This window comes from Mytilus californianus, unplaced genomic scaffold, assembly GCF_021869535.1.
Source record: "Mytilus californianus isolate M0D057914Y unplaced genomic scaffold, xbMytCali1.0.p SCAF_4, whole genome shotgun sequence".
In the NCBI taxonomy this organism is placed as follows: Eukaryota; Metazoa; Mollusca; class Bivalvia; order Mytilida; family Mytilidae; genus Mytilus; species Mytilus californianus.
The window spans coordinates 55,147,934-55,170,261 of record NW_026262690.1 but is presented as its reverse complement, the minus strand read 5'-3'; the positions used below and the strand labels follow the sequence as shown (position 1 = coordinate 55,170,261).

Genomic DNA, 22,328 nt, shown 5'->3' with positions numbered 1-22,328 from the left:
CATGCTAACATTTTCGGACTTTGCTATCTTTTAAGAATCATGAAAAAATATGAAACAGTTCAATTTATTTAAATTTTATAGCTGCTATTAAAACAAAATGTTTAATAGAGACAATTAGGTTTAAAAAAGGCCACATTTTAGCCTGTCTGCCAAATATACACGACTATCAGACTAAGCAAACCGGCTGCATCAGCATGACCATCAACTTTTAGCGTGTAACACTATCACACTTTAGCTACAGTATGATACTCTACAGTACCATCACATTTCAGATTTCAAAGAAACAAATATTTTTTTAAACGATTCGATAGTCATACCACTCCGATTTTTTTGGTTTATAAAATATCAAATATGTCGTGTATATTTGGCAGTACGGCTAAAATACGCCTTTTTTAAACCTTATTGTCTCTATCAAACTTTTTGTTTTATAGCAGCTATTATAAAACTTTTATCATGTATTTATTCAAAATATTTATCATGTAGCTAGGCGGAAATAAATATAATCATGTATCCAAACAAGTGTGAAATATAAGGTGACGTGTATCGCTATTCAACCGTTAGCCTTAAAACACAGAAGAGATCGCATTTAAATTCTCTACTCATATAATTATAAAATTATATTTTATTTAGAATAGATACCCTTGTCTTGATTACGATGACAAGTCAATATTTAAAAGATGTATGATCCATGCGACTTAAAACTTCAATTCGATACATTGAAAATTTTGCGATGATAAATGTATTATTTTGCAAACGCAATTTAATTAACTTTGGTTCCGAATGTCTTTCGATTTAGAAACTAACAAAAACATATTGAATTTGCAATACTATTTTAAAACTGTTTTCTTTAACAATGCATTTTCCCGTTTGAATGGTTTTACACTAGCAATTTTTGGGGCCCTTTATAGCTTACTGTAAGGTGTGAGCCAAGGCTACGTGTTGAAGACCGTACTTTGACCTATAATGGTTTACTTTTATAAATTTTGACTTGGATGGAGAGTTGTCTCATAGGCACTCATACCACATCTTCTTATATCTATTGGCATTGAATGAAATTTCTGTTTTTATAAATACCCAAATTATAGTTGAAAATAATAAAGTTTAACGTAAAACACCTTTCCATCTTTATTTTCACATTTCACTGTTTAATCAACATTTCGATTTTTCGTGTTGCTCAGTCTTTGGATTTCTATATTGTGTTTTGTGTTTTGTGTACTGTTGTTAGTCTGTTGGTCTTTTTCTCTTTTAGCCATGGCGTTGTCAGCTTGTTTTCTACTTATAAGTGTGAATGTCCCTTTGGTATCTTTCGCCTCTCTTTTACACTCTAGGATGAAACAAAATTAAAACAGGGTTAATTGGCCATTCCTCTTTAACTTTATTGAGTAGACACATATTACATTAAATATATAATAACTCGAGGAGTTGCAAAATCTATATTTATCAAGGTGAAAAATACTAATTATTCCAAAGAATAATATGCATAAGTGACCAAACTATAATAAAAATAATTGTCATTTGATAACTCTGCAATTGTGAGCATGTACCTAAACAAATCCTCCATTGTAATTTAAGTAATGCAAGAATTGAGACTAATGACTTTCACAGTTCACTTAATAAGTGAACGGGAATAGTTATGCTGCTCTATGTATCCAATTTACATATATGGAAGTTATAAAAAATCTTTTTAATGTTTATTTCACATTACGTTTTTCCAAAATGTTCTTTGATCAAATATTCAGAAAAGAATTCTTAATTGTTTTCATTTAAAATCCAAAGCAGTTGGCACATTTTCTACTTACTGATAACAAATTGTACTTACACGCGACACTTTTTCTCGATTCTATATTATCCGTTTATCCTATTTCCAGGCATTACTAAGCTTTTTGTAATACTCTAACGTTAATTTCATTTTCTGACAAATCTTGATGGCATTTCATTGAAAAACTACGGCACGAAAGCACCGCCTTCATTCTTACTGTTATATGTAAAGTTCGAGAATTCATTTAAAAGGTGCGATGTACCAGGAACACACACTGGCAACACCCTGTTCATTATCTTAAATTATGGCTTTTATATTAATTAAGAATATGAGGAATGTTGCCAATGAGCCAACTATCGATGCTACAAAAGGACTAGAATTAAACAACTATATGTCACCATACAGCCTTCAACAATGATCAAACCCCATTTCATATGATCAGATATAAAAGGTTCCGGTATGACAAATGTGAAATAATTCAAAAGAGAAAACAAACGGCCTGAACTAAGCCAAAACAATAAACGAGAAATACATGACAGACAGCGAACAACGACAACCACTACATTACAGGCTTATGAATTTGGACAGACACTTTTAACCTGGTACAGCGGTAAAACAGTAACAAATCAAATTGGAAAGGTTGACTCATTAAATCAGCAAGAAGCACAGAAACAGTTATAAAAAAAGACAAACGACACACAGTTCCTATCTAAGTCGATATCAAAGTTAATTTAAAGACCTTTTCAACTACATGTATTCAATAAAATCATGTTTTTCCAAGACGAAAATGTGTCCGTACACAACCAACGGATTTAGAGTAAAGACGTCTTTGAACAGTCTGACAAAAGCATGACCTGTGCAATCCAAAAAAAAAAACAATGAAATAAAGTTCAATTTGTACAAAAAAACAAAAACAAAAAAATCAGACAATTACAATTTTGATGAAATTTGATATCTGAGGGTATAATTCAGCAAAAACATGACAACAGTTTTAATTGCAAACTCGATTTTGAAGTCATAACTATACACTAATGCCTAAAAATCAGAGCAATGAATGCAGAGATACGAATATAAGACCAGACAACTGTTTGATTTCTAAAGGACCAAAAGGCACAAAATTGAAACAAAATTGGAAAACTCGGTGTGTCACTTTATAACTTATATGACAGTTTATCAGTTATTGTTTGTCTTAATGTAATGATTAAAATCCTCATAGATAAGGAGATGCGGTATGATTGCCAATGAGACAACTATCCACCCAAGTTCAAATGAAGTGGATGTAAGCAAATATAGGCAACCGTACGGCTTTCAACAATGAGAAAATATATACCGTATAGTCGGCTATAAAAGACCCCGAGATGAAACAATTACCAAGTTTATACTTTTCTACGTCATGAGTGGCTCTCGAATATAAATAGTTGTACTGAAGCCAAATAAATAGAAACGAAGATGAAGACATTTGAAACCAAATTTCCGCAAAACAGGGCCAATTATGACTACTGCTATATATACCCGAGTTAGAAAAAACTTAAAGTTAGTGTTTTGAAAAATTCAACATATAAATAATGAAGATACAACACCCGGAGGGTGAGTGGTATCTTTTTAACGATCCAACGCTTTTCCATTGTTTCTTTTATCTAAACTATTGTTGAGACATCTTTTCAAAATAATAGTTCTTTCATTAATTATGCCATATTATCAGTGAGTTTAAATAACCACATAATTATCTTGTAATATTCACAAGAGACAAACAGAAACTGGTATGATTGCTAATGAGACAACTATCCACCCAAGTTCAAATGAAGTGGATGTAAGCAACTATAGTCAACCGTACGGCCTTCAACAATGAGAAAAATCCATACCGTATAGTCGGCTATAAAAGACCCCGACATGAAAAATAGGAAACAATTACGAAATTAATAATTTGAGACGTCTTTTCAAAATTATAGTTCTTTCATTAATTATGCCCTATTATCAGTGAGTTTAAATAACCACCTAATTATCTTGAAATATTCACAAGAGACAAACAGAAACTAGAAGTATTCAGGTAACTGATTTAAATCATTAAAACATATTTTAAAACAAACTACAAACACTATCAGTATGCTGTACTGAAATTGCCATTGATTTGTTATGAATCTGAATATTATCTGTAATCTACAAAATAAGGGATTTCGAACCAATTTCTAGCAAGAAAGATAATTCTAGGCACATTACAATTTACTGTCAAAGTGATTTGTCAATATTCAAAATGTATTAAAACAGATGAAACCACCATTTGTCATGAAAAATGGATAAATTGAATGTTAATTTTTTTTTAAAATACGCGAAAAAGGCAATAATTAACAAAAATAAATAGGAAAATCTGTGCTTATTGCAAAACTATATAAAAAAAACAATAACAACTAGTATTTCAATTGTTTGTAATACAATTGAAAGGTCTTTCCTGTAAAAGTGATGTTTTTGTAATGTACTATTTACGACCTTTCAGTTGATAAACGACAAGCATACCTTTTGAACCTTTTCACTTTTTACACTTAATGACCCATTCTGCCTAAATATAAGTATGATATTTGTAATGAAGACAAAATTACCTTTCATTTGCTATGCGACAACACCATTTTCTAGAAAGTTTGAATTTTGCACTTAATAACCCCATCTTACGTATTTTTGGAGGACAGGAATTTGATATTTGAAATGTACACATTATGACCTTTCATTTGATATATTACAACCTTACCTTATGAGACATTGTATTTTTTGCACTCAATGACCCCACCCAATGCATTTTCGGGGGACGTCAATTTGATATTTGAAATGTACGCTTTATAATCTTTCATTTGATATGCGACAACCTAACCATCTGAGACGTTTTAATTGTTTGCACTAAATGCCCCCACCCTTCGCACTGGGATGAAAAAGGGGTTCGAAATTTTCATTTTTGAGTAGAGCTGATTTAGACGTTCAATTGGACATACTAAATGACACCATTTGGCAAAGTGCCAAAAATGATGCAATATCAATTGTATAAATAGAACTTATGAAACTTAAAAAGTCAATTGTAAAACAGGAAAATTTCAAATTGATTTTTTTTTATAAAAGTTTTTCATTGAAAGTTTTTGGTAATTAGTCAAACATATAACCATGTTAAACTCTTCATTTTCTGAAAATTTCAGGTGGTAAGCTGTTGTTCATTCAGAAATACATGCCTCCGCTTGCAAAATTTCAAACTGCATTATCTATAAAACGACAGCAGATATCTCAAATCTGCTAAGTAATAAATGATCTGCAGTTGAAGGACAACATTGTAAAAAATGGGACACTTCCAAGGTTCATCAAGGTCACAATGACTAATCAAATATATGATGCAATACCAAACTTGAGAACCGGAAGTCGTAGAGACATGGGACTACCACCATTCAACGCAGGACCACTTGACCTTTCAAATGTTACAAGGTCAAGGTCATAGTAGGCTTTGAAGGTCAAGGTAAAATTTCATCATGACCTTACATTGACCTCAAATTGAAGGTCTTAAAATACTGATCATGTTTGCAGTTTATAGTAGGTTGATATCTGTTATCTTTTCAAAGATATACACACAATACTATACTTTTAAGAATTATCTCGTTGTAACTTTTGAACAGACGGTCGGACATTTTTGAGCTTAATGTATATAAAATGTAGAGCTCGTCGAGAGGAACATTTCATACACAGTATGTATGCAGCAAACTTTTATCATTTTCTTAATATGTAAGCTTGAAATTGCAGCGTAAATTTTTTTTGCACTCAGTGACCTTTGACCTTGGTGCAAATTAAAGGTCACATGGATTAAAGATTATTGGTGAAGGTCCTAAGTGTCTACAACTTCCGGTTCTCGAAATAGAATTTTTCAAAAATAGTGTATAATTTTTCAAGGGAAATAACTCCTTATAAGGGTTGATAACAAAATAATTGTTTATGTTTATTAACATTGCCATCTGTTCTTGTACATGCTGCCATTTTCAAATCGATTCTATCTCTAATACTTTCTAAGATAAATGCAAATACAAGAAATTGATTCAAGGGGATATAACTCTCAAAGGGGATGATGAAATCCTACGTGCCCTCATATGGGGCGAAGCGGAAAAAAATATTTTTCGAGTTTTTTTGTTAACCCTAAAGGGATTATGTTTTTTTTTTGCACTCAAGGCGAGTATACGTTATGGTGGTGGTACCGACAACTATGTAGCTTGTTTTTTTCTAAACAATGTCCATAATATAAAAAGTTCCGCCATGTTTACACCAATTGTATGTATTTATCGTACACATGTATACATGTCTTACAGGATTAAAAATTTCGCTGCATGTGTATTCCTCTTGCTCTTATTCTTTATGTAGTTTTTAAAATGCATACTTAAAAAGACTAATTCCTATAAGTTAACTTTGTCCCTCACTCTCTCTCTCTCTCTCTCTGTTTTATTTTTAGTGAAAACGACATGGATTACCTTTCATTTGCTATGCGACTACACCATTTTCTAGAAAGTTTGAATTTTGCACTTAATAACCCCATCTTACGTATTTTTGGAGGACAAGAATTTGATATTTGAAATGTACACATTATGACCTTTCATTTGATATATTACAACCTTACCTTATGAGACATTGTATTTTCTTTGTGTAGTTTTTAAAATGCCTACTTAAAAAGACTAATTCTTATAAGTTAACTTTGTCCCTCACTCTCTCTCTCTCTCTCTCTCTCTCTCTCTCTTTTATTTTTTGTGAAAACGACGTGGATGCACGTGCTGCCATGCCTCCGGGTAGCTACGCCCCTGGATGATGCCCTCGCTTGCATATAACGATAAAAAGGGACATGACTCAAGAACGGTAAAAGTGACGTCACCCAAATTGGAACTTGATCTGAGTTTTGTTATAAAACACACTGAGTATAAGTTTCGTAACTTTTGGTTGAGGCAAACTTAAGGTATAGAACGGAAACGAAAAATTCAGCAATTTTTCCATTTGTATAGGGGCATAACTCTAGAACGGTAAAAGTTCACCCAAATTCAAACATGATCTGTGTTTAGTGGTAATAATCAGTGTGAAGAAGTTTCATAACATTTGATTGAGTCACACTAAATTTAGTGAATGGAAACCAATTTCGGGACGTACGGACGTACAGACGGACAAGGTTAACACTTAATGCCCCCTCCGCTAAGGAAGTTAGAGGGAAACAAAGAGAAAAGAGGGATCCGAACCTGAACAGACAAATCTCTACATCTAGATATACATATATTTATCTAAATTCAAGAGTCTATCCTAAATTGAGGTAAATTGTATGGCTTTCCAAATACCGTTTCGATTCCTAACATCACTGAAGAGACATTAATTGTCGAAATCCGGATATGGTGTACAAAAACCTTTGCACCTTTTGTTTGCGGTATATTGCGTATTTCTATTTAAAATATATATATATATACTTATAATGGTGCAAACACTGTATGTCAATTGTACAGGTGTATTTCATAATTTAAAGTTAATTTATGGTCATTGATATATCTATGACATATACATTTTAATTACAACTCATTGGTAGCCGAGAGGTTTCGCCAATATTTTTGATATCAGTCATACATAACAGACTTCAAGGAGGGGGTTCGATTCCAAGTGAAGGTAAATTAAAAGTTACAAAAGTTGAAGGTAAGTTTTCCAATTCCATTAGTGAACAGAAATCAGCAAATTAGGCAATTCAAGCTTAAAGAATTTAAGCTCACAATGAATATAATTTGATGAATTCATTTCGTCGACAGATTTAGGAACCGTTGATTCTGGAAAAAGAAACTACAGTAAATGAAAAGGCTGACGTCATGGCAATGGTTTAACTTAATACGAAACGACTACCAGCAGTGGCATCAAATCATTGGTGGTAAGAACCCAACTAAGACACCAAGCTTATAATTTGCTACACCACACACGTTTGGTCTACCCATAGGACTCATCGGTGGCGCTCGAACCAAAACAGTTATATAGCCAAAACTAATACTAAGCTGAAGAGAATTTAAAACAAAAATGTCCTAAAAGTTGTGTCAAATACAGCTCAGGCTATCTATGTCTGGAATAGAAAACCTTAGCGTTTCCAATAACTCAACATTTTATAGACAGTAAATTTTCGGAAAATGAAAGTATCAATGGTATTTTATTACAATGCAAATGTATTGTCTAATGTGCTGGTAATACCCTGGGACAAAACGTCAAAGTGCAATAGCACCGACTACGCAATTGTAAAATTACATCAAAGATAGCAAGTTTATAATTTGGTAAGAATAACTGGCGTATTGTCTATTTACACAAGACTCGCCAGTGGCGCTCTAATAATTTATAGTTTGCAATAACTGATTAAAACATTATATTATTTGTCTTGTGAATTAATCACATTTTTACTTGAAAAAATGAAGAAAAAAATTTCAATTTCAATTTAAACCATTATTAATTGCAAACTGACTACAATATTCTTGTCAAGGAAAACTCTAACAACAAACTATAGTTATTTAATTATAAACTTATTCAATCTGTTACGCGAACTCAAATCGGAAAAAAAGAGTAAAAAAAAAAAAAAATCATAGTCCTAAGTAAAATCAAAAAGTGGAAGTTTATAAAAACTGACAAAATCAATCGTTATCAACCAACGGAACACAAGTGGAAAACTACTGTCATAATCTTCACTTGGTACAGGCATTTTCCGAAGAAAATGGTGGGTTAAAGCTGGATTTAAGCTTGTATAACAGTTGTTTATAATTCCGACGTATTGACAAAATTGGGTGTGCAAATCAAACAGACATAATAGGTTAATGTAACAATAATTGGGATCCAGCAGCCTTATGGTTTCAGTTTTGTGAATATACAGAACTCAATTTTCGCCCAGTTAATTTAAATGTCAGAGACTTCCTATTGTTGTGGAGGAACAAGTCATCTTCAATCTTACTTTTGAGTAAATGGAAAGGCAGCTCGATATTATTACAATGCAAATGTGAAAAATGAAATAATTGATGAATAATGTTGAATACAACGTTATCAATATGCCATACCAGCAGAGATTGAGTTTGCTTGATACACAAAAATTAACGTCGGAATTACCAACATCAAAGAATATTATACAATGTTGATGAAAACCTTTGTTGATTTTAATTGAAAATATTGATAATTCAACTACTTCCTGGTTTTTACAGCTATATTGTTTATAACGATCACAGATTTAGTCACGATCCATGTTTATCTTATCGATTCGTTGAATACTATTTTGATATTATTTTTTTCCTTTATTGCAATCAGTTATATTGGATTATTTCGAGATCATGCTTAGTGGCATTTTTGTAGGTGTAATACAGATAATTTTACTGTTTACTGTTTATACCTATCTATTAAAGTCTTTGAGATAAAACAGAGAAAAAAATCATTTCATGGCAACAAATCCTACAACTAGTGTTACAGTTTGTTCATTTTAACATGCAGATCTTATTTTGCTATTCTCTTTTGCTTCTTTAAAGTTTCTTTCTAACTCCTATAGTTTCGGCCATGATGACTGATTTGTAAATCTTATTGTGTAGAGCAATTTTTCATATCTATTATTGTTTGTGCAAAAACTGCTAAAATAGAAAAAAATATCTTTCTAGGTCAATTACTCCGTAAAGTAGTCAGTTGACAATTTAGGCCATGTTGAGTTATTTGTAGATGTTATTGTCCTTAACATATTTTTTTATTGCAATTTTTCTCTGTCTTTTATAAGTTTTACAAATAAACGTAAAACAGGAGTAAAATAAGTCTTCAAGGGCAATGACTCCTGTAAAGGGCTAATTGATGTTTCCTCGATGTTTACTTCTTTTTAGATCTAATTTTGCTGAACAGTTTTGCTTTTTTCAATTTTTCTTTATAGCTTCTGCAAAAAACACAAAAAAACAAGTAAAATTAGTCTTCCAAGTCAATAACTCCTATAACGTATCGATTGACATCCCCAGGTTTGTAAAATAAATAAAACCGTCGGAAAAATTCGTTTAACATTTAGGTTAAGTTTGGTATAATTTCGCTCAGAATTTTCAGAGGAGAAATTTTTTTAAATAAAGTTTACGACGACGAAAGGACGACAGATGAACAACGGACGGCAGACGACGAACAACGGACGGCAGACGACGGACGCCGAGTAATGGCAACAGCTCAAATTGTCTTTTAGGTCAGGGGCCTGTTTATCAAAGCGCTCTTAGGACTAGAATATGTCCTAAGATCATCTTAGGACATATCTTTGTCCTAAGTGGGTTTATCAAACATTTCGTAAAAGAGGGACGAAAGATACCAGAGGGACAGTCAAACTCATAGATCGAAAACAAACTGACAACACCATGGCCAAAAATAAAAAGACAAACAGACAAATAATAGTACAGATGACACAACATAGAAAACTAAAGACTAAGCAACACGAACCCCACCAAAAACTGGGGGGTGATCTCAGGTGATCCGGAAGGGTAAGCAGATCCTGTTCCACATCCTGTTCGTAACTTAGGAAAAATCATAGAAATCGTCATAAGTTTAGGACACCTATTTCTGTGTCTTAAGATTGTCCTAACTTTAAGATACATTCCATCATGGTTAATTTGCAATTAAATATGACCGCCACCCATATATGTTTATCTAGGAAGCAGTACAAATATTTTTTGTAGAAATAGACCGCTATGGGACTATAATAATACACTGAACAATTTGGGTGACATTGTTAATATACGCAAGTATGGATATTCACGCCCATAACAAAGCCGTTTGGGGAATAGACCCCCCTATTGTATTTTACTTTTTCTTTGTGGTATTTTATTTTTTATTAAGTAAATATTTTTTATTTTTTTAACATATTTCACTTACTTAATGTGTTCTTTTTCTTATCCAAAATTTAACACAAGAACAGAAGTATATATATGAAAGCATAGATAAGAAAAGAAAGGATATGGGGGTATCCATCCATGACACAAAATCAGCACATGTGCTGCAAAAAAACCAAAAAAAAGCAAAAGATCAAATCTTTAATTGCTGTTTTTTTATCTTATTGAGGCTCCTCTTTTCCTATTTTGCACGTGGAAAATAAGAGTAGAGGGGCATCATATATATATAAATCACACATAATGAAACAAGGTTATTGAAGAATATTTACTTTAGAAAAGGCTAAAAACGCAAAAAAAAAAAAAAAAATTCAGAAAAGGGGAATAATTCATATACCCCGTTTATATGTAAAAGGTGCACGAGATTTGTCGTTGAACTCTGTAAAGTGGCACCTCGATTAAACTCACTCAAAAATATATGTTCAGTTATCACTATTTACAAATGAGTTGTTCAATTCTTAAAGAAAACGTATTTACATTTTTTTTATGTTTTGTTTTGTTTCATAAAGTTTGAATGTGCAAGTATTAGATAAATATTATTTATTATCTTTTTTATATTACTAATGATGATTCTGATTTCTAATCTTAAAATATTAACTACTGGTGAAATTGGATCCAGTTTCATATATCTTTTATTTTTAACATCATATTTTCCTTTATGCTAACACTTAGGACAGCGGTTAGGACATCCTAACTAAGATAGTCCAAAGATAGTTTCGATTTGCATATGCTGAGACTTGTCATTGGTCGGTCCGAACATTATCCCAATTTATTCCTAGATCAGTTCGAGGACAAATCCTAGGACAGCTTCGATAAACAGGCCCCAGGTGAGCTTAAAACTCATCAAAGATACCATGTCAATGAAAATATCCTAGGATAAGACATTATAAAACTATCTTAGGATAGTCCTAACTACAATTGTCATGTGACCATCCTAACACACTTATGTAATCAATAAAAATATGTAAAGAATTCTCTCTTGAAGAATATTTTGTTTGATTAGTTTAATTCAAATAACAGTAAAATAGTTTATATTGTATTAGTATTTTCATCATTAAATTTAAGCCATATTTGTTGGTTTTATTTCGACTTAGGACATCGTAACTTTTGTTACTATCCTAAGACCATCATAAGACACCTAATGTATATATATCCTAACTTTAAGACATAAATTAGGACATATCTAATCTTAGGAGGACTGAGACTTGCCCTAAGACCATCCTAAGACACGTTCTATTCCTAAGACAGTTTCGTTGACACGGCCCCATGCGTATAAAACTGTATAAGATCTGCTTTGTATACTGTATTCAGCGGTACTAACATTGATTTTGTTATTAATAAATCAAAACACAACTAAATAAAATTATGTATTACTATACAGTTACGTGCGCTTACAGTTCCATATCCGATTGATACTTATATTTTAGCATTTCAAAAGGTCATGTTTTTCTCAGACTGCTTAAGACGTCTTTACATCAAATCCGTCGGATGTGTTCTGATTGATATTTCAGTCTAGAGAATCTTGATTTATTAGTTGGTTGGTCACTGTCTACCAGATTTGTGCCTCATTGTTAGGTACAGTCCAGTTTGTATTCTTGTTTGGGGTTTTACATTTTATCATGTCGAGACTCTGTAGAGCTTTCTTTACGGTATGGGATTTTCTCATTGTTGAAGGCTGTAATATGGTTACGGACTATAAAAGTTGCTTAAAACTAAGTAATTTAGTCACTGGTGGATAGTTGTCTCATTGGTAGTAATATTACATCTTCTTATCTTTATATATCTAAAACCTGTCTTATCTGAATAAATCTTACATTTCAGGTCAAACGTTAAAAACATGTAAACAAAAAGGTGTTACTGTGATTGCCATCGACAAAACACACGAAAGGATGCAATTATTGAGTGATTGTTGTTTGCTATATGTCCAGTGACAATTATTCTTGCATGTTTTGGAAGTAAGCAACTAACAATCAATCAATAAATGCATGTTCAGGATGAAAACAAATTAACAATGAATACAATATGTAGGTTTTGTAAGGCAGGGTTCGACATAAATGAAGGACTGGACATATGGACTATTTAAATACATATTTATACATCTTGTATTGCCAAACAGACGCAAATTAGCAAGGGTTTTACTCTATGTTTATTTTATTTTCTGTAAATTTACGTAATATAAAAAGTTGAATTATTCGAAACACTAAGGTTTTTGTACTCCGGGTAAAGATAGTCTTAGCCCGTATTTGTCACATTTTTTCGGAACTTTCAGTTCTAAAGCTCTACAGCTTGGAATTTGATTTGGCCTTCCAACATTGAATGTTTAAATCGCGCGCCGACGATGAGTCTGGCATACAATATATTAAGACTGGTCTCTTTGATGAGTTTTTACTTCCAGAACGGTAGAAGTCGATTGACAGGCCATATTTCTTTAACACAGTTAACCCTAGGGGTTTGGAAGAACTAATTATTCTGCATATGTAGGATGCGCAAAAGATGTCCTCTAATTTTCTCGAATCCTGAAAGCCTCGATATCTGTTTAAACATATCTTTTCTAAATTGTATTAAACTACACACAATAAAAAGTCTTCAAATATTACAATTGTTATAGTATTCTATTATTAATATCTAACTACACAATTTTCATTTAAACAACAAATTTATGATGAATAGCTTTTTTCAATTTATTTCCTCTACTTTGTAATTTATTATCCTTATTATGGTTACTTGAGTAATCAAAGTCGTACCATTAAAGTAAATTTATATGTTTTCTTTTAATCTAGAAGGTGAAAGAATGATTTCAAATAGAACATAAATACAACTAAATGATTATGGTATCCTAAGACATATAAGAACACCTTTGATTTACATTTCAAAAAGTATCTTAAGATAGTCACTTGAAAGTCATAATGTCTGTCTTTGGATATGTAATACGCCGTGTCTTCGGGTACTTTCGAAAACCAAGCCCTAGTTTACGAACTTAATTCATCTGAAGGATACAGATAAAATGTTAAATACATGGATCAAAAAGTTGTCAATACCATTGCAATGAAAAGGCCACATGGAAGAATTGATAGCGTGGCATATATGCACATGTTCGGTCTCCAAATTTGTTCTCCAATTGTATATATGGTTGTCTCGATATTTTTTTAGACATATCTTATTCCTCATTGCATAAAACTGGATATATCATATCATAAATTTCCTAGTACAAAAAAATCATTAAATCAACATATCATGATGAATAAATTTTGTTTTTGTTTTCATCTACTTTGTATTTTTTTTTGTTATTATCATTAAATAAATTATTATTACATTTGCTATAATAATGACAGTATTAATAATAAAGTTATTTATTTCATTCTTTCGATGTAAAATGATTTACAGTTGTATATGTAGAATGCTTTAAAATAAATATACATATAACGTAGGAAAGATATCAAACCAACCTGATTAAGATTATCTCCACACCGCTTTGAAATCTACGACGTGATCTAGGATCCTCATAAGTCTATAGATTTGAATATATTACATTAGTTGTATTAGGCAAAATGTTTAGGAATTTTGGGTCCTCAATGCTCTTCAACTTCGTACTTTATTTAGCCTTTTTAACTTTTTTTTGATTCGAGCGTCACCTGATGATTTTTCTGTAGACAAAGCGCGCGTTTGGCGTACAAAATTTAAATCCTGGTATCCATAATGAGTTTATTTTTCATTATATATATCACATATAAAGATCTTTTCGAAAACTAAGTCCCCGGTATCTTGTGAAACTTTTTTTGTTAATGAAACTACTATCTCTATTTTGTACCTTTTTAAAAGAAAATAAATGTGAACATTTCACATTAATAAATACTTGTTTGGCTTATAACTCTTTTATAAGGTAACTTATAGTTTTTAACAATATGATTTTAAAGGAGTTCATGTGAAACATCATTGCTCGGATTTTGAAAGCTGCTTAAACATAACTTGTATTTACCTCTTAAAACGAATGAAAATTATTTTACTCTTAAATGTTTGAATTGAAATAAAAATATTCCAGCTATAGCAATATTCAATATTATTTTTTTTAAAACATATCTATACCTTATTTGTTTTTATTTAAGATAACATTGATTTGTCTGTCTTTATCGTACCAACAAAACAATCAAGGGGGAAAGTTAGGTAACAGTAGTTTACCGATGTTCAAATCTCATTGCGTTGTAATCAACCTTTTCTCCTGTGATTTGAACTTTTGATATGAAATTACAATGCAATATTTATACATGGAAAGCTATGCAATATCAAATGTAGCTTGGGTATCAAAGGTAGACAAGAAACATATTTCAGTAGTTCCCTCTTTATTATTGTAGCGATACCAAATTGTAGTTCTTAAGGCTATTGCTGAGGAAAGGTAAACATGTATTTCTCTTAGCCAAAATCATTGTTTAAAATAAAACTAAAAAGTTTGAGACAAATTAAGTAGTTCTCGTTCTTTTCGTGTTGCTCATTGCAAGTAATATTTTGGTAATAGTCGTAATCAGTGATGTCATAATCGAGGAAAAGAGAATCGGGTTGTGGCTATATTCCAGTTGTGACATTTCTGACATGATGACATCGGAGTAAGTTGTGTAGTGGACGTAGTCGACTGTAAAAATACTCTATTGTTTCTATCTTAAGTTGTAACAGTCCTAACAATTCTGTGTTGCCTAATTGTCATTTGAACTATACTTTGTGACTACTAAATATGCGTAAAATTTGCCGCATTATTTATCATATCTTCTGTTAAGTTTTAAAAAACACTCATCAAAGATATCAGGCTTATAATTTGGTACACCAGACACGCGTATCACCACTTAAGACTAATAGGTGTCATTCTATTCAAAACAGTAAGAAGGCTAAATCAAATATGAAGTGTTATAGCAGTAAAAACTGAAGAAAAAAAAACGAAAAAAAAGTTGTGCCTATAAGGCTAAGGCTATCTTTGCCTGGTGGCAGAAAAATCTGATTGTTTTGAATATTTTTTACATTTTTTTTCAACGGTTAATTTAACCCTGTAGAAAACAGCTGATCATTAATTTTACAAAACAAACAATAAAACAAATATTAAGGAAACCAAAGCAGAAAAATCACATGCACGGATTTGAAGAAAAAAACTTGTTTCATCTAATAATCACAATAATGTGCTATTCATATTTTTTCAAAGCAAATACATCCTACAGGGTTATACAAAGATCTATATGACGCTATTTGCATATTTGTGTGAATATATAAAAAATAGTATTTTAGAACGTACGAGTATGAAAGAAGCATTTAAAGTACTCGATAATATTCCCTGTGTGATAAAATTATTTTTTTTAGATTTGGTCTATTTTTTAATCTCTGTTATACTAGCTCTAGTTTTATAGGATAAAATGCATATCATGCATGTTCTTGAATGCACATCAAACGATTTTATAATTTTAAAATGTCGAAATATAGCTTAAGCAGTTTGAAACATCAATTAAGATGTGTTAAAACCTTTCTATTGCAAAAAATACCAGTTTTCACATAGAAATTTGTTTAGATCTATTTATGTAAAAATAAGGGGAACATTTTTTCATTAATTTAATTTTTACGATAAGAGACCAAAGTATTGCTAATTTTGTAAAGCATACTCTACTTACTACTGTGTGTTATATTATGCTTGAAATTATAAACCACATCCATTTATGGTTAATAATTGGGAAGTTGACACCCTTTATGAATTAAAATGAATTTACAGAAATGGAAGGAAAGTACAGAATGACATACCTGTCTCTATCTGATTGTTCGTTAGTCCATAAATACTTTAACATGTGATCATTAGTAGACGGATAGGTGATGATAGAATTTTTCGAAAAAAATGTCAATAAAGATAACCATGGTTACAGATTAATAGACATATGTTTGTTTACGTTTAATAGAAGTTTGTTCTAACTAAATCTTCCAATAATGGAAGCTAAGCACGATCACATTAAACATCAAATACAACATTAACGAGTTTGAAATTGCCTGTAAATAATCTCAGTTTTAATGAATTTAATGAATAAAGTACTAATTTATAAAACAATTGAAAACAAATATGATTTTTGTTAATACATATTTCTTCAATATTCTAGCCTGCCCTTTACGGTGCTGGTGTAATCATGATATTTAGAGTTGCAAATTAAAGGTATTCAATTATATCATACCTAATGTTAAATTTTACTTTGAAAAGCACCCGAACGGAAATAAAGCAATTCAATAATTGTTTATAGATCTACTTTTTCCGATTCAATTTTCTTTTTCTAAATACAAGTTAGTATTGCTCGATAACAAACTATCAATTAATGTACTTTTATTTGTATTTTTTCAATGATTATTTGTTTTACCGATATGCAGTGATAAGCGTACATGAGTTGAAATTTCTGAAATGTTTCAACTACTTGTCGTCATTTATGGACAAATCTTCGTTATGTAGAGTCAAACCTGATTTACATGAAACACTTCTTGTCTTATTGCGTTAATGTGGCATCCAAATGTATAATTGTCATTTACACACTGATAATTTCCGAGATCGATTTTGACAATCATAATGCAACGAAAAAAATCGCAACCATTTTTGTTTCAGGTCAAAATTTCTCGACGTATTCACTCCATCATTTTTTTTAACTTGACTACCGTATGATCTACTTCGACCAGGGCCTTAGTGGGCCGTGTGGTATAAGAATCATCAAGAAAAAAAGAATTTCATCTTCTGTATCATTCCCCTGTCAACACTGAGGTTGTGAGTTCGAACCGCGCACGTGATAGGTGCGTTTAACTCCAATTTTAGTGATAAGGATTGTCTGTGATTAACTCGGACACCCGTCCTCCTCCATCAATACAAACTAGCCGCCACAAAAAAAAAAGACAATTGTGCTGAAAGTGGCATTAAACACTAAACAATCAATCAATCAATCTAGTTCAACCTGACCACAATTGTAGTTAATATCTTTACGGTCAATAAGCGTCCACATTAGTTTGTATACTCGTATGGTCTAGAACAAACAAAGATCATATATTAGATTCAATTTACAAATAAGCATCTGCAAATGACAGCATATTATATTTAGAGCCATATTTACAGTAGAAAGTTTTTTATATGACGTAATTAGAGTTTGACTTGTTTCCCTTAGTCGAAATGTGGAGGGCTAACTGACTAATTTTCCTTCAATGAATTCGCCATTTACTTGCATATATTTTGTTTTAAATATTTTTCATCATCTGTTTCTTATTTACCATACATAACCGTGGTAAATTTCAATCCAATTAGAAAATTGGAATTGGACAATTCAATAATCTATTTATCATTTGTTTTGCTCAGATGAATGTTTACTGTCTAGTTTTCAAACACAGAAATTAAGATTGCAGTTGTAATAAATAAAATACGTGAATTAGAAGAAGCGTCAGATAAATAGCAGTTCGATTAGAAATTTTTGAGTAATTGTTACATCAAAGAAATTTGCGGATTAATGATGCGATGAACTTTAAAGATTATTTTAATCTGTATTTTTATGCCATGAATTTAGATTCAAATTACATCTCGTTCTTTTCTCGTCATAATGTCAACTTAACTTTCATTACTAAAAGTATTTATTTTTTTGTCTGACCGCAATCTACTTTGTGTTTTTGTAGAAGTTATGTATGGAAAATGTGCATGTAGGCATATAAAGGATATTATTTTTAAAGAAAAAAATATTGACGTTGATATGTATATTGTAATAAGCTAGCTAATGGGTCTAACATAAAGTACTCCTTCTAAATAGTTGTATAGTCAAAACAAAAAATATATTTTCCTGCAGTGTTAAAAAGAAACGCTTGTAGCAACACCCTTCATACATGATTTTGCTAATCTATCAACGTAACGTGAGAAATCTTAATTAAGTCTCTCAAGGTTTCGTTCCTAAAAATGTTCATAAGATTATAGCCATTAACGATACAGATGAGATTAAAACAATAGAATGAAAAAATCTGGTGATCTTGTTTAATCTATTCATTATTTTCAACATGCGATACAGTGTAGGCATAACCTACCTGAGCATCCGATACCAACCCTACATTTAAACGAGATTATATACTGCTCATGGTTTTGTTGTCAACAGAATTGTTTTGATACTTCCGATTTACATCGTACCCAATTCATGTATTGTTCTCCTCAGCTATGCATTTACATTAGTGTTTTCTGTATATCTCCGACCTGATATAAGAAGGTATGTAAAGCCATTAACATGCATTCTTAACTAAATCATGATAGGACAAGTTGTAAACGTGCTTGCTAAAAGCAAGCTTTAGTTGCTTACATCTACGTCATTTTGTCTCTGATGGATCGTTGCCTCATCATTGGCAGCTATACCACATCTTCTTATTTTCCTATTGAGGATGAACAACTCTAAGGAGCCAAACATTTCTGGAATTAAACTGTTTCCTTAACCTGATTTTTGGGTTTCATATGACTGTAAGAAAGTAAACTTATTGATGGAGAAAAAATCATATGGTGGTGCACTTCTTTTTTGATGATTTTCCCATTTTTCATCAATCTTCACACATTTTTGGGCGATCATCATGAAAACAATCAGTTTCACAATTAAACTTTTTTCATACTTTCAAAAAAGATGAAATTGACCAATCTTAATAAATTTAACTTATAAACTATAGGTTGGTGTTAAAATTAGAAAGTTTTACAAAATTTGGTTGCTTTTTTGTGTCAAATTGACCATGTTGTCAATTTTGTAAATTTGGTATTTTTCAACTTCTTTGTTATAAATGATTGGAAAAATACATATCAAAGAATTTTGAAAAGAAAAATTGATATGGGATGTAGATATAAGAAGATGTGGTATCAGTGCAATGAGACAACTCTCTATCCAAGTCAAAATTTATAAAAGTAAACCATTATAGGTCAAAGTACGGTCTTCAACACGAAGCCTTGGCTCACACCGAACAGCAAGCTATAAAGGGCCCCAAAAATTACTAGTGTAAAACCATTCAAACGGGAAAACCAACGGTCTAATCTATATAAAAAACGAGAAACGAGAAACACTTATGAACCACATCAACAAACGACAACTACTGAACATCAGATTCCTGACTTAGGACAGGTGCAAACAATTGCAGCGGGTTTAAACGTTTTTAATGGTACCAAACCTTTATCCTTATCTGAAACAATAGTGTAACATCACAACATAGAAAGACACACCATACAATATCTATTGAAATGGCTTAACTCAATCAAAAGACATATCAACACCAGTGAACATGCACTGAACAAATAAATTTGATCTTTCATACAATGTAAATACAAAATAAATAAACTAAGGGAAGAATAATTAAAGTAACATGTTATACCGCTGTGCAATGTAAACAGTTTAAGAAAAACAATATGCTTGAACAAAAATGTCAGCCATGTGCAATTACTTTTAACACAGGTAAATGAAAATAATTTTGTTGTTAGGTATACGTGTACAGTTCAAATGGAGAAAGGAAATATTTTTACAAAATAAATAATTTTGATGTTCATAGTACGAAGAAGTGAAAATTTATAGTAATACCAAACACTTACCAAAGCTGGTATATAGACCAGATATAACCCTGAATAAGTAAACATTAAATAACAAAAAAGCATTACAATTAGTATCAACAGGTCAAATAAACAAGAAAGTACGATTTGAGAGTACTCGCAGTTACTGACAGCTAGTTAAAAGCCAAAAACAATTAATAATAAAAAATCATGCATCAGAGACTAAAATCAACTAAAACACATCTCAGGGATTTAGTATTTTAACGTCATGGACAGTCAAAGAAGACATGACTTGTGCAATACCAAAAATAAATGTATCGACAGTCAGTAGGATAGTTAGGAGTTAACCTCTTTATAGATCAAAATGAACGTGGGTGTGTCTTTATACATCCCGTTTGAAAAGAATACAAATTTAGTGATGTTTTAACTTGCTGATGACAAAATCGATATTAGTGCCAATGTAAACTATATTCAAAGATCTAATTACAACATTGGTAAGATAACCTTTACTAATAAGTTTGTTTGAAGGTTCGATGAGTTTACACGGATCACATAGTGATTTCCGCGCTTTAAGTACAATATTACATATTTTGGGGAAAATTAATTCTTTGTACCCCTCACCTATTTTCTCAACATTTTGGCTGATGACATTGACCAGATTGGTTATAAAATTTGAAAATTTTATTACTCAAAAACTACTTCTTGTAAGTACACAATATTTTCACAGAGTTTAGTTTGATTATGATATTTTTAAAATTTATTGATATTTTCCAGTTGTATCACATGTTTTGGAAATAATTCCCGAACGAGATTTCAACGAGACTGAAACATCAGAAGAATACATCCTTAAGTAAGATGTCTGTTAATCTGATGTATTTTTGTTGCATGAATTACGATTCCCTTTACACGACATTCCATTCTCTTTATAATGTCAACTGAACTTATTTAATATTACTAAACGGTTCTTTTTTTTTTTGACTGACAAAAATCTAGTTTACATTTTGAAGGCATAATGTCTGAAAAATTTATACTCATATGTGTTGTAATCTATCACAGTTGCGTCTTTAAGTCACTTTTATGCTTTAATAAACGTGTAATATGATTTGGTTTCATGCTAAAAAAACGCATGACAAACACGGTATCCAACTCTGCTGGTGGACTGATAGTCCCCGAGGGTATCACCAGCCCAGTATCCAGTACTTCGGTACTGGCATGAAAATACGGATTTTATGTTATTAAAATTTGCTGTTACAAAATTTTGGAAATTATTTAAAATTAAGGAATGTATCTCCCTCATGCAAAGCTCTGATGCCTTGCTCAGCTTTGGCTATACTTTTTGTCCTGATTGGGTTATAGCTCTTCATGTTTTAATAAGCTTTGGATTTTCAAATATTTTGGCTCCGAGCATCACAGAAGAGACATTGATTGTCGAAATGCGCATCTGGTGCAGAAAAAATGGTACCGTTTATGTTATTATGTTATCAAAAACTCTCCCATGAAGCTGTGATGTTAGGAAATTTTGAAATATTCAATGATCTTGTTTAACCTTGGTGAAAAAAAAATAAAGGGAACATTATCCCATCAACTCAACATTTCGCACATAAATGCTTTTAAAGCGTATATTGTTAAGAAGGGAATTTCAATAATAATAATTGAATGAAACAAAACAGAAAAAATGGTCACATAATAAAGAAACATATATGAAAAAAAGATAAATGCAGATAAAGTAATATTCTATTAAAATTGTCAACGGCAATATTTAGAGCTTATAAAGTATTGAATTATGGTCATCATTTAAAAAGTTGCTTGGTTTATCTGATTATTGTTTGCATTACGTCCACTTGTAAATATCAAAGGTATTCGGGACACAAAAATTAACAATACATATAAATAGGTTCTTCCAAATGGTTGAACCCGGGATGGAGGGTAGGATTTGTAGTTCCAATTGAAAGAGAGGATACAGGCCATAGTATAAACTAAGCCTTGCACGACTGGCCACCTTTGGGAACCTCAATGTGTTGATGCAAGAATTTATATGTTCTAAATTGTACATTGTGTAGCACTCTCGCTATACGAGGAATCAGTTCATCGTTCTGATCGTATGAGGCTCTGTACTTATAATACATTCTGCATGCAAAAC

The 22,328-nt window shown here is 31.4% G+C and overlaps 2 protein-coding genes across 2 annotated transcripts in view; one reads left to right on the top strand and one right to left on the bottom strand.

Annotated features, from left to right (window-relative positions):
- Positions 1 to 16,481, bottom strand: part of LOC127698457 (serine-rich adhesin for platelets-like) — an 80,051-nt gene extending 63,570 nt beyond the window's left edge. Inside the window, exon 1 of the mRNA XM_052201915.1 lies at positions 16,423 to 16,481. The gene's annotated coding sequence lies outside the window, so the exon portion shown is untranslated. The remainder of the gene's footprint in view (positions 1 to 16,422) is intronic.
- The window catches only part of LOC127698474 (monocarboxylate transporter 12-B-like), a 267,985-nt gene that overhangs the window by 122,614 nt on the left and 123,043 nt on the right, over positions 1 to 22,328 (top strand). The window lies entirely within an intron of this gene.